The sequence below is a fragment of the Heterocephalus glaber genome, unplaced genomic scaffold, assembly GCF_053883595.1.
Source record: "Heterocephalus glaber isolate CG9 unplaced genomic scaffold, H.glaber_assembly_v1.0 deba00001586, whole genome shotgun sequence".
Taxonomy (NCBI): domain Eukaryota; kingdom Metazoa; phylum Chordata; class Mammalia; order Rodentia; family Bathyergidae; genus Heterocephalus; species Heterocephalus glaber.
In genome coordinates, this window is record NW_028258364.1 from 19,609,459 (window position 1) to 19,625,133 (window position 15,675).

At 44.7% G+C, this 15,675-nt stretch overlaps 1 long non-coding RNA gene across 1 annotated transcript in view; it reads left to right on the forward strand.

Moving 5' to 3' along the window:
- LOC147823429 (uncharacterized) overlaps positions 1-15,472 on the forward strand; it is a 42,438-nt gene extending 26,966 nt beyond the window's left edge. The window contains exon 2 of the long non-coding RNA XR_015443927.1: positions 15,036-15,472. This is a non-coding gene — a long non-coding RNA (uncharacterized LOC147823429). The remainder of the gene's footprint in view (positions 1-15,035) is intronic.
- Positions 15,473-15,675: the final 203 nt, after the last annotated feature.

Here is a 15,675-nt window from a genome sequence, read left to right on the forward strand (position 1 = left end):
AGCATAGTTACCTAGCTAACCCATAGTTGTCTAATAACATGGTTAACTCTTAGTTGCCCAATTCTATATGGAGGGGTGGTCTCCTCTCTCATCGGTATAGCTATAGGACAGGGGTCTTCTCTTGGGATCTTCCTAAATCATATTTCAGATTTGCACCACAAGCACTGTTAATATGTGCATTCCTCTCCTTTGCACAACCTATAGATAAGCATGATTTGGCATGCTTTATATACATTACTTCATTTAATCCACCTAGCAAATGAGGTAGTTATATATTCTCCAATTTACAAATGGAGAGAAATGAAAAGAAAACTTAAGGAATTTGGCCAAATTGTTGGAAGAGATAGAGGTAGAGGTTGCATCCAAATTGCTTGGTTTCCAGGCCTATGATTTTAATTCTCAGAGGGCACAGTACTGCTGTAGTCACATTCTAGACAGGTTTCCTGTAGGTGGTGCTAAAGGGTGTGGTTCAAACAAAATCAGTAGAAGGGATTGTAGAATGGCAATTTTTCAATAGAAGGTACGGTATAAGGCACACTTTTTCTAACTTGTCCAAAACTACTGTCTGGAGTAGCAGCAGTTCTGATGTAATACCGCTGTGTCATAGGAAGCAATGAATACATGGGGATGAACGTGGATGTTTCTGAAACAATGTTTCATTCAAGACACATTCAGTACCCATGGGGAGGTGAAGCTCACTAAGGGGTGGAGGTAGGGTGGGGATGAAGGGCAGTGCCTGAACCCATACCTTGATCTTGGAGGTCCTAGCAGGGAGCGCTGGAGATAACCACAGCTTCCCACCCTTTCCCTGGTGCTCTGTTGATGCTTGTTTCCCAAGTCTGGTGGGGGAAATTAGCAGGAACTTGGGGTCTGTGAGAATTCCACAGCATCGCTGCCTGCAGGAAATCACTTCTTGTTCTGTTGTTGATGTGGAAGCCCATGGTTAGGGACTAGTATTTTAAAGGCAGATAGGGGAAAAAACTTCATTTTAAAGAAATTAGCTGTATTATCTTTTATGAGCTAACAATGACCCTTTGGATCCACAGCACCTCAGAGCCAGATGGGGCTGTGGAGACCCCTTACCTTCCTCACAGTGCTCTCTTACAAAGTAGCCTTTAATTCCTCTCCAGAAGGCTCAAATGTCCTACTTCAGCATGGTATTTTCAGTTTTTGTTAGCAAAATACCCTTCCGAGATTCTACAGCACTTGTGTTAACCTGCTCCTTTCTCCTCTCCAGAGCTCAGGAAGGGATGTATTCTCTGGGTCCAGGTGAGGCCCAGCCTTCTAGATTCTCCCTTGACTAAACTCCCATTTGGCTTAAATATATGACCACTTCAGGGCAGCCAGAAGCCCTCTCCCTGGAGGATCTGTGATAGTGAATACACAGACAACTACTTTCAACACCCAGCATGCACATCTGAGGACCCAGTGCCTGGATATAAGCCTCAACAGAGAGATGAATGCTTATATGGGCTTGTGCAGTTAGGTGTAGGACTTCATTCTAACACTCCCAATCCATACACCTAAACCCCATTCATGGAAATGAGTCATACAGAAACTCGTGCATACGTCCATAGAGACATAGACGTTACTAAAAGAAAGCAGATGCACCTATGAGTGCCTTCCTGGGAGAGGGATATGTAAGCCTTCATAGGCTCCTGAGTTTAAAGGATACCAGGAACTAGAAGAAAGGTGACATAGGCACAAGCTCATAAAGAAGATAGATGCCGGGCCGGGGATTTAGCTCAGTGGTTTCACTGTCTGCTGCGCAAGCACAAGGACCTGAGTTTGATCCCCGGTACAAAAAAAAAAAAAAAAGAAGAAGAAGATAGATGCTCTCATGAGAATAAGTTCATGGACAGCCAAAAGCAAATAATATGGCCCTGGAATGTCATAGAAATGCAGTTTCCACTTTGGAACCTAGGAAAAGGAGTAATTCCAATAATATGATTTTCTGGGGTTCCCCAGCACAATCCAAATAATCAGAGAGCTTTGCATATAAATGTCCCAAATAGGAAAGTGGTTTTAAAAATTCATTTAAGTATTAATTTATTTTGGTGGGTTTTTTTGAAACAAAATCTATGTAGTTTAGGTTGACCTTAAAGTCAGCATGTAGCCCAGGCTGACCTTGAATTTGTGCACTACCATGCCCAGCATTTAAAATATTTAAAAAATTTTTTATTTGTACATGTTTGCTGTACATAATGATTACATTCACTGTGGGGCATGGGTACATATACATAACACATCCCAATTCTTTTTACTTCCCCTTCCCTCCCTTTCCCCTCTCTCCATCTCTGTCCCCTCCTCATTTGCAAAAGACCTATCTTCCTGTGGTCTGTTCTCTTTAATTTTGCTCTTTAAATTAATTTAGGCTGGGGATTTAGCTCAGTGCTTCCACTACCTGCCTCGCAAGCCCAAGGACCCAAGTTCGATCCCCAGTAGCAAAAACCAAACAAACAAATTATTTATACTTTGGATTTCTTATGGAAAGTGGTTTCATGTCAGTGTACGAATGACGTATATGAATGTTCCTTAAATATATTTATTTACCATTTTACTGAGTCCAGAGTCTTTTGAATTAGCTTTCTGATAATTAATTTGGCTCCCTGGGAAGTCTCTCAGTGCTGCTCATCTCAGCAGAATTGCAGTAATACTGAAAGTGGGTTCACTTGGCATTTTTTGGAATGCTCCATAGGGAGACATTAAACCAGGGATATTTCCTGATATAAAATTATAAATGTTTTCTAGTGTGTAATTAGTCTCCTGAGAATTTGGTTAATATAAATTCATTCAGTAGAATTTGAACTACGAAAATTTAGTTTATCTTTAACAGCAGTTCTTTAGGAAATCTATCTCTAAGCACTCAGAAATAATCTCATAGCATTTATTCATCCATTCATCAAATATTTGTTTAGCACCTAATATGTACAACTACTCATTTCTAGTACATTAGTGAACAAAATAAACTCATATGGTTCTTATATTCTAGTAGAGATGGCACCTTGAAGCTTTGCATGGTGTATTCATTTGTGTGACTTAAAAAATTTATTTTAACTGGGCCGGGGATTTAACTCAGTGGTTCCAGTGCCTACCTCGCAAGCGCAAGGTCCTGAGTTCATTTCTGGGTACCAAAAAAAAAATTTTTATTTTAACTGAACATAAAAACATTAAAATTGTACTTCTTAATGGGGTACCAAGTGTGATGACTTGATTGTCAGCTTTTTCCTCTTATGTAGGATCCTTTAGAGCTGAGTCAGTTTTCCAAACCTTTGTAGATCTGGCATTCACACAGTGCCAACTCATAAGAGACACTCAAATATTTGACAAATGAATAACTTAATAGATTCTCGATGCTCCATAATGGGGCTCCGGAATTTCAAGCAACTGATTCTAAAGCCTTAGAACCGATAACAAGTGTGCCTACTTGGAAATGACTAATGGACATTTCTTGGTACAAGATCTCTGACTCAGTCTTTAATGGAGCTGTAGAAAAGGAAAGCAATCTAGCAGAATTCAGCAGTGCACACTTGCAAGCCCAGCCACTCCAGAGGCTGAGGCTAGAGGGCTGCAGGGTTTATCTCAGGGGTAGAGTGCATGTATAAGGCTAGGAGAGAGAGAGAGAGAGAGAGAGAGAGAGAGAGAGAGAGAGAGAGAATATGAATCTGAGTAGGCAAAGAAAGGCCCTGACCCCTGACTTTAGTTTTCCTGCACTGGCCTGACCTTCCACTTTATGCGGTCATAGAACTCCCACTTTATGCGGTCATAGAACTCCCACTGTGGAAGCTGAATCAAGAGCTATGGTGTTATAATGGGGACTCTTGGTGAGCACCGGCTGAGTGGCCCACAGCAGGGCTTTGGGGGAACCAGTTGGCCAGCTGGAGAAAGTGGGGAGTCCTTCCATGTCCCTGTGCAGCCTCCCCTGGAGTTCTTTCTGTTCTAGTAGTTGTCACTTTCGGCACACGAGGTCAGTAAGTAGCACCAGGGCGAAGAGCACCATGGTCTAGAGACCACCAAAGCAGCCCGAAGACACTGAGGGACAAGGTCAGAGTGGGGCAGGAGGGGGCACACCCTCCACCCAGCAGTCAAGCACGCGCGCGCGTGCACACACACACACACACACACACACACACAGGCCAACCACATGCACAAGAAAAAGGCCGGACGAGTATCTGAAGTGCCAGAGTCCCCACCCTGGCATAGGAGAAAATGTTCATCAGTAAGTGAATGGGTGACAAAAGAAGAAGTCCTGACCACAGCTGCACTGGGCAGTCTGGTAGACTTTGCAGCTTGGTCACACCAGACTAGAAGAGCCTACCACTCCCGTCTTGGGAATGCAAACACAGCTCCTTCTCATCTCCTGGCCTTCTGGAACCTTCTGTTCCACTTCGGTGGAAGAACTGGCTCCACTCCATGCCAGCCAGGGACACAGGGTATGTTCCTGGAACATCTAGTAGTGATTTTAGGGGAGAAGCAAGGAGAGAAAGCCCACTTGAAAGAGGCAGCTTATTTTGTCTTGTCAGTTTTACTGGGATGTTTACCTACAATAAAATCTCAGACATCCCTTCTCATCACAGAGGCAGGAAGCAGCTGAGCCAGGATTCAAATCCAGTCTTTCTGACTCCAAAACCAATGTTGCGTTCTCTGACTCACTCAGACTGGGAAACCAAAGCCATTTCGAAGAGCATGTGGGCACAGGTGGTTTGAAGCATGTGGCTGATTTTATCTTCCACAATGGCTTAAACAAGATTCCTTCCCACATCCTCGCCTGGAACCTTTGGCACCCGATCAGAAGGTAGTCTCTCCCCTTTGATCCTGAGTGGGTCTTTGACTTCTCAGCTAGAAGAGCTGGCAGAATGATGCTCTGTGACTTCAGGGGTCAGAGGGTCAGAAAAGGCAGCACATCTATCACCTGGCTCCCTCTTGAGATCCTTGCCTGAGGAACACAGCCACCTTCTTAGAGGAAGCATGGAAAGGGGCTGTGTTGGGGCCCCTAAGTCTGATGATCGCTAGGAAGACTGGAAGGACTCTCAGATAGTTGCACTCATAAAGGCTGAGATTTATTATAGTGAAAACAGTCCAGGTGGGCTCAGTGAAGGGAAAAGACTTGAGGAGTTTAGGAAAAAAGGCACAGGCTTTAGAGAGTTCTCTCCCAGGGGAGCCAGGTGTGCTTAGTGACACAATTCCAAGGGTTTTACCCTGGTGCTAGTGGTATAAGCACCCTCTGCCTAGCACTTACAAGATTCTAGATCCCAGAAGGAGAGCACATGTTCTGAAGAAACCACTTCAATGCCCTGCAAGGGGTGTAACCACAGCAAAACTACTCTTAGGGTGGTGGGAACCCTCCCAGATCCCAATTCCCAAATGCCAGCCAAGGACCATCCTCTAACACAGGCCTCCCTCGGGTTAGAAGTCAGGCCTCCGATTGGAGTCTTCGCTCCCCAAGACCCAGAGTTGGCTCCCATGCCAACTGAGACCCCAGCAGACAGCAGTTGCCATGTGTTGTCCTTGTGAGGAAGCCATCTTCACTGCCGCTTTCGGTCTCTCTGCCCAAGGCCACATGGGGGCAGGGAAGAGCTTTCCCAGCTGGCCCTGCCCAAGAGACAGGCCTGTGAGCAGGGTAGATGATTGCTCTTGTTTTAGGCTACTTAGTTTTGGGGGTTTGTCATGTAGCAGTAGGTAAGGAGTTATTTTCCAAATTCTGACGGCTATAGTTTAGATGCTGAATGTCTCCCAGCGCCTCATGTGCCAAAGGCTTGGTGTCCAGAAGATGGGAACTTTAAGAGCGCCACCTCCTTGGGCCGGGGATTTAGCTCAGTGGTTCCACCACCTGCCTCGCAAGCTAAGGACCCGAGTTCAATACCCGGTACCAAAAAAAAAAAAAAAAAGAGCTGCGCCTCCTGGGAGGAAGGTCTTCAGGTCCCTAGGGGTGTGGCCTTGAAGGGGATTGTGGGAGCTCAGCTCCTTCTTCCTTTTTTGCTTCCTGGATATGAGGTGAACCTCCCCGGCCAACCACTGCCAGCCACTGCCATCTGGCACCAATGCCAGAGGCCTAAAGCAACAGCTCAGTCAGTCATGGACCAGAACCTCTGAAACTATGAGACAAAATAAACCTTTTCTCTTACAAGTCAGTTATCTCAGGTATTTCACTACAGTGACAGGAAGGTAGGATGACTATCTTCCATTTGTAGTCTAAAACTGAGGAGCCCCAGACCCTGGGAATAAGACTGTGCTTTCCAGAAAGACAACGTTTTCAATTGACAAAGCAAAGGTTGTGCCCACTGCTCCTGGCTCTTAACACCCCACTTTGCCCCAGCTCAGCAGTCAGAAAACTGCCTGCGAGCCAGGTGTTTAGTTTAGTGGTTCCACCGCCTGCCTCGCAAGCATAAGGACTGGGCTCACCGCACCAGTCTCTCTCCCCGGCCCTTTTCAGACTTTCCAGCAAAGTCCACTTCTGACCACCTCTTTCACCTGCCCGGAACAAAGTCGTGCCATCGCCCTAATGTGTCTTTCCAGATTTATCTCCAGCTACTCTTCCCCACAGGATGCTCCGGCCCGCCGTGATTCCCTCCCCAACCCCAGCCTGCTCCTCCAGCTCCTCTTGGCCTGCGACGTTCTGTCTTGTGGATGTCCAAAAACCCCATCCAGTGTTCACAGGAAGCCTCCTTTCCTGCTTGTCCCCATCAGCTCCCAGCAAGGGAGAAATTATCTTCAGACTAAAGACATAAAGAAGGCCCTGCTACGGCGTAGCAGAGCTCAGACATTTCTGCTTGCAGATGCCTCTGATAATTTCCTGTAACACCATGTACCCACACACATTTTAGATGCCATAAACACGCTGGGACGGTGCCCTGGACTCCGTCCTTAACGCACAGGGTCCCGCCACCCTCTTTGGTGGCTGGAGAGGTCCCTGGAAAGGGCAGACAGTGTGCCACCGGTCCGGGAGACCCGCGAAGCGCAGGGGCAGGGTCTGCAACGAGGCCCCTCGGTTCCACCTGTCACCGTGGGCTCCAGCCTGTGGCTACGTTTAAAACCCTCGCCATTCCCAAACCAGAGATCTTGTCTGCTCCTGAGATCAGGAAGATGGCTTCGCACGGCAGGAGCTGCTCAGGCAGAAGGAATCCGAAACTCCTAGACCACTGTATTGTTATCTTTGTTTCTTTTTAGGGGAAGACAGGCCTGGGGGGAAAAGGCATTACATCATCACAGCCGTCTCTCATTGGCTGGCCGTTCCCCAAGGGGCGGGCTCTCTTTCCAGTTCTTAGTTCACAGGCGTGTCCTGTCGCTTAGGCTTCCAGCATCAGGGCCTCTGATGTCGTTAGCTCAGGGCTAGAGAGGGTGGTGACAATGATGGTAAACTGTGGTTCACAGAAAGGAAGCACCTCAGAGTAACCTGCTCTGCGTACTCCTTTAAGGCTGCTGTTAAACTTTCCTTACTACATTAATTCATAATGCAATATGCACGAGGAACAGGGATAATGGAACTGTGACACTAGCTCTTCTACTCCGTGTCCCATAAAATGAGATGCAAATGAATTGGTTCTATGGGTGGATTTTATCACAGCTTGAGGTTACAGTTCCTGAGTAGTTCTGATCCTTGTGAGTTTCAGATGTCTCTCAATTTTTATTATCAGTCTCATTTCTGATTTTCTTTTCTTCTTTTTTTTTTTTCCCCCACACTGGAGATTGAGCCCAGGGCCTTTGAATCGAGCTTTATCTCCACCCCTTTTTTATTTTGAGACAAGGTTTCACCAAGTTCCTAAATTGTCCAGGATGGGCTTGGACTTGAAATCCTCCTGCCTCGGCCTCAAGGGTGCTGTGGTTACAGACACGCACTATTATATCTGGCTGTCAGTCTCATTTTTTTTTTTTTTTTTGGTACTGGGGATCGAATTCTGGCCCTTGCGCTTTTGAGGCAGGTGGCAGAATCACTGAGCTAAATCCCTGGGCCCCCAGTCTCATTTTTTGAAGGTTAATAACTGAACTGATTTCTTGTTATTTAAAAGGTCTTATACAATTATATTGAAGAAAAGGAGAAAATTGTCACTGTTGCTTTTACCAGACTTGAATTTGATACAGTATACCTCCAGCAAGTCGCAGTTCAGAGTTCCAGGCCTCAGTCATTAGTGAATTTTTCCTTAGAACCTAACTAATAATTGCTGGCGGACGCCCCCTCCACCTTTGTTGAAACCGCAAAAATCTTCCATGATTGTTTTTTTTGGTGGAAGGTTTGCAAGTAGCCAATCTGAGAGCGTTATTCAATTTTCCTTGCTGCTGATTGGCTGGGCAGATACACCAGTATTCCAAGCATTATGGTTGCTGTACCGCGTGTAACTATCTCAAGTGTTCTCGGGTTTTGTTCTTCTTAAAGCCCTAAGATCCCTGACATGCTGCCAAAATGCCCTGCACCTTCTAAGGCTTTATTAATACAGTATTTTATTAAGTTAAATTACATAGCTGCCGGAGACATAGTGTACTTAGGGTTTAAACTATGAAAATAGGCATTTGTAGACATTTTTCTGACCATAACTGAAATTCACGGCTTTTCACAATTCGTAGGTGCTCTAGGAACACAACCCCTGCAAATTTCGGGAGTCAACTGTATTCCTTTCAGATGAGAAAATACGTCATATATCTTTTGGTCATTAAAAAGCAACATAGAGGGCCGGGTATTTAGCTCAGTGGTTTCGCCGCCTGCTACGCCAGCGCAAGGACCCGAGTTCAATCCCCGGTACCAAAAAAAAAAAAAGCAACATAGAGGGCTAGGGATTTAGCTCAGTGGTTTCACCGCTTGCCTCACAAGAGCAAGGTTCCAAGTTCAATCCCTGATACCAAAAAAAAAAAAAAAAGCAACATAATTCTTTGTGTGTTTTTTTTTTTTTTTTTTATAAAAAAGCAATGTAATTTCTAAAGTGAGGCTTCACATAATCCATCAAACAGCCCCGACCATTTGATGAAAAAAAAGTAAAGAATAAAATAGTTAAGGAATTTTATTTGAAAATAGCCATTAGGCATGTACTTTAATAAAACTTTTAATGGCCTTTTTATTTTTCATTTCTGAGCTCATTTTTAGTGAAATTACTTGGTGGTAAATTGAACCAGAGTCATAGCCCAGGAGACAGAACTTGCTGGTTTCTGAAATAATAAAGTTGAATCCTCTGGTGATAGAAAGTCCTGCCCAGGGCTGGCATTTCTCTTGGGGCAGCCTTGCCTGATCTGTGGTACCCCTGGGGCTGACCATGGGGGCCACACTGCCTGTCACCATCCTGGCCTTGTAGTTGTGAGGGAGGAAGCCCTGGAAAGTGGCATGACTTTCTTCTTCGTTTTTTTTTTTTTGGTACAGGGGATCGAACTCGAGACCTTGTGCTTGCAAGGCAGGCAGCAGCACCACTGAACTAAATCCCCCTGACCTTAACTTTATCTTTTTTTTTTTTTAAATTTTATCTTTTTTATTAGTACATATGTATTATATATTGATTACACTCACCTCAGGGAATTTGTATCTGCACATAATATATCCTATTTCTTCGTTTTTTCCCCATTCCCCTCCCTCCCTCCAACTCTTCTCCCCCTCTCCATTTACAAAAGCTTTGTTTCCATTTTCCCCCTTCTATTCTCTTTTTTAAAAGTCCCTTTCTCCTTCCTTCCCTTCCTCTTCTCCCCTCCCTTGTTCCCCTTCTCATTTGAACAAGTTGTTCTTCTCAATATCTACCCTCAATTTTGCTCCTTCTTTATCCTTTGGGTTTCTCACACCAGAGAAACAATGTGATATTTAAACTTCTGTGTCTGATTTATGTCATTGAAGATAATGGTTCCGAGGTGAGATTTTTCTGAAGACACACAGCCCGGAGTCACACAAGGCTTTCTGGAACTCAGACTAAATGGCAGTGATTTCCAAAGGAACCCTTTGATCAAACCCTGTTCTGTGAGGGTTTTTCCGTTTCCAGAGAGGGTTTGGGTTGATATATTCACATTGGAATGTCAAGAGCCAGTGTAGTATTGTGATTAAAAGCTTGGGCTTTGGAGTTGGGCTTCTGGGTTCAATACTTAATAGTAGCATGGCCTTATTGATGATAAGAATTTACTTTTTACTTCAATTTACTTTGCTATTAAATTGGGATAATAAATCTACTTCATACACTTGGTTTATGGATTCAATGAGATCACACCCATATATTGTTTAGCGCTGTGCTTGGCGCATAGTAAATATTCTAAGAAATTAATTTCTTCTTCTTAACACCACTGTTGTAAAATTGACCCTTTATTGAGAAACTCTGGATCACTGAATCCTTTTCTGCCTGCAAAATAACCCAGCAGTGTGCCTCTGAGGAGGATGGAGTGGAGAACAAACATGTTTGGCCTCCACCAAAGGAGTTGCTCTCTCTTTTTTTTTTGGTACCAGCGATCAAACTCAGGGCCTTGTGCTTTCAAGACATGTGCTGGCAACACTGAGCTGAATTGCTGGCCCAGGGGTTGTTCTCTTTACTGGGGGTCGTGGAGGTAGGGTCAGGGCTGGAATAAACCATCGTGCACCCTCCCTGCCATGAGCAAACCACAGGTTTTCTCTCAGGTCCCAGGTCATCGGGGCTACTGAGAAACAGTGGGATTTCTTACAAATGGCTCTCTCACTCCTATTTCCCCTAGAATTTCTGTCTTTTGCTAGAATTGGAGATGGTTTACTGGGCTACTTTAGAGGGCAGAACATTTCCAATCCTTAAAAGCCATCTTTTTGAAGAAGCGTCTCATCTGGAGACAGTGTGGAGGCCTGGTTGAATGTGTTAATTTGGGTCGCAGCCTCTTGTCCCATCAATCTCTTCTCGGGGTGTGGGGGGGAGCCCCAGAACCTACTGACAGCCAGGCAGACTCAAGTGAAAGGGCAGAGAAAGGGCTGTTTCCAGAGCTGGCTGCTCCTCTTCAGGCAGCACGATTTTCTGCCTGAGGTGGTAAAGGGCTTTGTGTCTGAATTGAAAGAGCTTATCACTAAGCTTGTGGTTGGAGGCTCAGAAACCTGTGTTGCCAGCCCTCCAACTGAGGGAGTGTGTTCTTCTTTTTTTTCTTTTTGGTACCGGGGATCGAACTCGGGTCCTTGCGCTTGCGCAGCAGGCGGTGAAACCACTGAGCTAAATCCCCGGCCCCACTGAGGGAGTGTTCTTACTTGACAGGGAGATGAGGCTTTTCTCTCACACCAGGCTTCCGATGCGTGCTGAGCCCCATGGGCAGCAGGTGGAGCCGGTGGAGAGGTTCTGGGGGCCAGGATTGAGAGGGATCTCTACCAAACACACAACTTTAGGGACGCTGTAAATACATTCTTTGGGGATTCCCACATACACTTCAAGGAGGCAAATTTTGATGTCAAGCTGTTGGAAACTGTGAGTCATGGAGACTTGGATATTAATATTGATGAGATCACATTTGTAGTCACAGACTAAGGACATTATCTCATTATCTCATCCCTAGTGGTCTTTGTTAAGTAAATAAAGTTCCAATTCCTGTTTAATGGTTAGACACAGGTGGTTTCTGTCACTGATTACAGCCCTAAACACATGACAGTTAAGGCAGTATATCACAAGTTTGTTCAAGGATTCCCACTTTGTTCTTCAGAGCTAGGATGTTATCTATAGTGGAGCTACAGATCAAAGAAGATATAACCTTCACTTTAAACAGCAGAAGCAATGGGCTAAGGCAAGTTTTTAAAGGGATACACTACCTAGTTTGCTTCCACAACTACTTTAATAGCTAATCTATTAAACTTTAAAACTTTGTCCTATCAACAGAGTTATAAAGTGGGGGAGGTATGAGCAGTGAGTGATCGGCTCAGGCTAGGACTATTTGAGGAGAACAGTTTTGACAGAGGGAGGGTTAAGAGCATAGGTAGAAAAGGCTTGTATGTAGGGGATTTCTGACCATTTGCCATTGCACTGACAGAAGTTGTGTAAATCACACAGTATGCTAAAATTGAAAGTGCCATTTTTGGGGGATGGAAACCCATTATCTAATTTATACTGAGGCCAAACCTGATTACAATAGAAAACAAGTCTTTTTGGCTTAAAGTCTGGTCCCAACAATCCGAGGGGTTTGAGTTGTGCCAGAAGGCAGCCCGGAGGCGTTGAGGGGCGGGGTTTGGATTGTTGGGCCCCCAGGTTAGAGCGGATGAGGAGGAGGCAGCCCCTGGGGAGAAAGACAAAGGGGAGAAGTGTCCTTGTCTCCTTTGACAATCTCCGAGTGAGTCTCCCAGAGGGAGAGAACGAGAGGAGGCGGGCCGATGGGACGTCTCCCAGGGGCACGGTCCTGGGCCCAGAGGCCGTGGGGGTTTCTCTGACCAAGCGCTTGGATTTCTGAGAAGTCCCCGGAGGGAGAGAGAACGAGACAGAGAACCCGACGAGAGGGAGGCTGAACTGCCTACTCACCCAGGCATTGGTGACCGGTGTGGATGTGTAGTGTCAGCAATGGCAAAGGTAGAAAGCCCCGGAGGGTCCTGGCAATGGCAGATAGGTCTGTTGGAGATGGCCAAAAGGTCGATCAACCCCGTCCTGCGGGGGATCGTCCATTAATGGACCATCTACCATCCGAGTCACGGCACCAGAAATGTCAGGTAAAAGGGCCCAAGACCAAGACCAGACCAGGCCACAACAAGCCTTTATTAGGGGAATAGATCTGCCGGGCTGTCTCTGAACAAAGGAGAGACAAAAGCAATATGGCCGGGGCAGGGAGAGTCTTTTATAGAGACTGGGGTGGGGTTTGTAGGGGCTGAGGCGGGGTTGAGTGAGGTAGTGACTAGGGAATGGAGGAGCCGGTGATGTCACTAGGTGGTAGGAGGTGAGTATTAGGTTACTCTCTAGGTGGGAACAGGGGCATGCTGGGAAGAAGGGTTTATTCTTTGGTGGTAACAACCATCTTGGCATGATGTCACACAGGGGAAGGGGCAAGGCACCATAGGAAGAGGGCAGCTACTATACATAATAGCTGCTGAGGTGGTGGGAGACCTATCAAAGACAAATAAAATCAGAGGGTGGTTGTTTACATGGTAAAAGAATTCTTTGATTTGGAAAAGAAACCAGCGTTGACTTTCTGTAAAAAGCAGTTTGTTTATTTGACAAAATGGTTGGAGCCAGGAAATACTCAGGCTAAAATGTTCCCAGACCAACTTGATCTTTGAAGATAAATCAGAAGTTATGGTAAATTAACCCTAAAATGATTATGTAATCAGTGAGAATAAAATGGTATTCACTCGCTTCTTTCAAGGCACCTTCCAATGATACTTGAAAAACACGTTTTGGGAGCGAGGCTACCCCAGTCTGTGTTGCAATGTAGAACAGTCTGGCCAAGCAACTCACATGGAATTGGAAGACTGTGTGGCTTAGCATCAGCAAGTTCACAAGCACAGGAGATAAAGCAAATCTGTTTACAGACAGCTAGGCAAACCCATAACTTCTCATTTATAAACAGCAGGCACACAATCCTTTTATGCATATGGTTCATTAACAAGTAACAAACCTTTACTGATCACAATAAAGGTTTAAGGGCCTTGGAAAGCTCTGTAAGTCTTCAGTGATTGTCAGCAGCCACTGGGACAAATGATATCAATGATATTAAAAACCATGGCTGTCTGAGGAGAAAAGTGTGGTCACAAGCAAAACCTGAAATTTACTGTCTCACAGAAACAAAAAATCTTTACATTCGAAAGGAAATCCAGGGCCAGGGATTTAGCTCAGTGGTTTCGCTGCCTGCTGTGCAAGCACAAGGACCTGAGTTCCCCGGTACCAAAAAAAAAAAAAAGGAAATCCAAAGAACATCTGAAGATTTCAGAAGTTACATGTCTTATGAAACGTTAAAGACTTGTTAATTATACAATTTTAGTAGATTTTTTCTTAACTGTAAGGACGAAATTCAGTTTCCGCATAAACAGAAAATCCTATACAGCAGCAGGTATAACTAGATGGATGTCAATCTTCAGACTTCAGACAAGAGACAATTCCTGTCACCAGAGGGCACTAAAGCTCAGGTTGCTAGGAAAAGTGCACCGCAAGGTCACAGCACCAGGGTTAGAAATCGGGGAGAGGTCATCCCTGGGTCTGCAGGCTGGCCCGGTCTAATTATCTCAGGGCACTGGGAGCATCTCCTGCAAGGAGGAAGCTCCTAGTGTGTCTTCATTGCTCAGTCTGGTTTTTTGAGACAAGGTCTGTACTTCAGCCTTGCCTTGAAATCACTGTGCAGCTCAGGCTGGCCTCTAACTCCAGGCAATCCTTCACGAATTTCAGTCAGTGTGGGCAGGCTCAAATACAGAAGCAGCTTGGTGGAAGGACCTGGGCAGAAGGAAGCTGCTCAGGTCATGATGGCCAGGAAGCAGAGAGAGGGGAGGAGCTGCAGAGGGAGACACATCCTTCCAGGCCACGCCCCTAGTAGACTCCCTCTAGCCCCGCCCACCCCTTAACAACACACCCGGGCTGAACACTTTAGCAGATAAATTCAAGAGGAATATAGCACCTCCATGATCCAATCGCCTTCCAAAGCCTTGCCTCTGAGATATTTTAGATCTAAACCCTAAGAGATGTTCCTCTGGCAGATGAAGGTCTCCAGATCAGCCACAGGATGGGCTGTTTTCTTCAAACTGTCATAAAACCTTATGAAGCAGAATTTTTAGCATCAAAAATTATACAAAATGGTTGATCAAGCAATCCAATCAATTGTGCAATAAATGAATGCAATCTTATCATGACAAACATCTGCAAAGCAGTCAATACTGTTGTTTGTATAAAGACAGTCCCTGAAAAAAATCAATGACTTCAGAGCTGAATGGTTTTTGCATTATAAACTATAATCTGTAGGATCCATTCCTTGACTCTTTATCCTAAGTGGGAATAATACTGAGTTGGCAAAATTTCTACTTTATTTTTTGTTTATTTATTTTTTTAAATTTCTACTTTAAACGCCACAGTTAAACTTCATTATCCATTTCTTAGTGGAAATGGATCATAGCTGACCACAACAGCTTTTAATATTCTTCTTTTTTTTTTTTTCTTTTAATATTCTTATAGGGTCCTGTGGTATTTCCTTTGACAAAGCAGGACAGGACCACAAGCAAGTCATACAAGTGATTTCTAGAAGCTAGAAAAGGAAAGAAAACAGATTCTACTCCAGGACTTTGAAAAGGAATGCAGCTCTGTCAACACCTTGATGTTAGAACATCTGACCTCTAGAACTGTAAGAGAATAAATTGAAGGGCCGGGGATTTAGTTCAGTGGTTTCACCACCTGCTGTGCAAGCCCAAGGACCCAAGTTCAATCCCCGGTACCAAAAAAAAAAAAAGAGAATAAATTGATATTGTTTAAGCCACTAAATTTCTGATGATTTGTTATAATAGTGCATGACATTGATGGATATACTTCTGTCAGAACTACTCAACTCTGCTGGTCCAGCAAAAGCAGCTATTGACAACATCTAAGAAAATGGATGTGGCTGTGTTGCAATAAAACTTTATTGACAAAGCCAGTAGACAGGGGCTGGTGATATAACATAGTGGCAGAGTGCTTGCCTAGCATGTGCCAGGCCCTAGGTTCTGTCTTCAGTACCATTAAAAAACAAACACAAAGCATCTTGAATACAAGGATAGGTTAGCTTATAATAAAAATAAGTTTATCAAGAACAAATTCCAGGGCTGGGGATTTAGCTCAATGG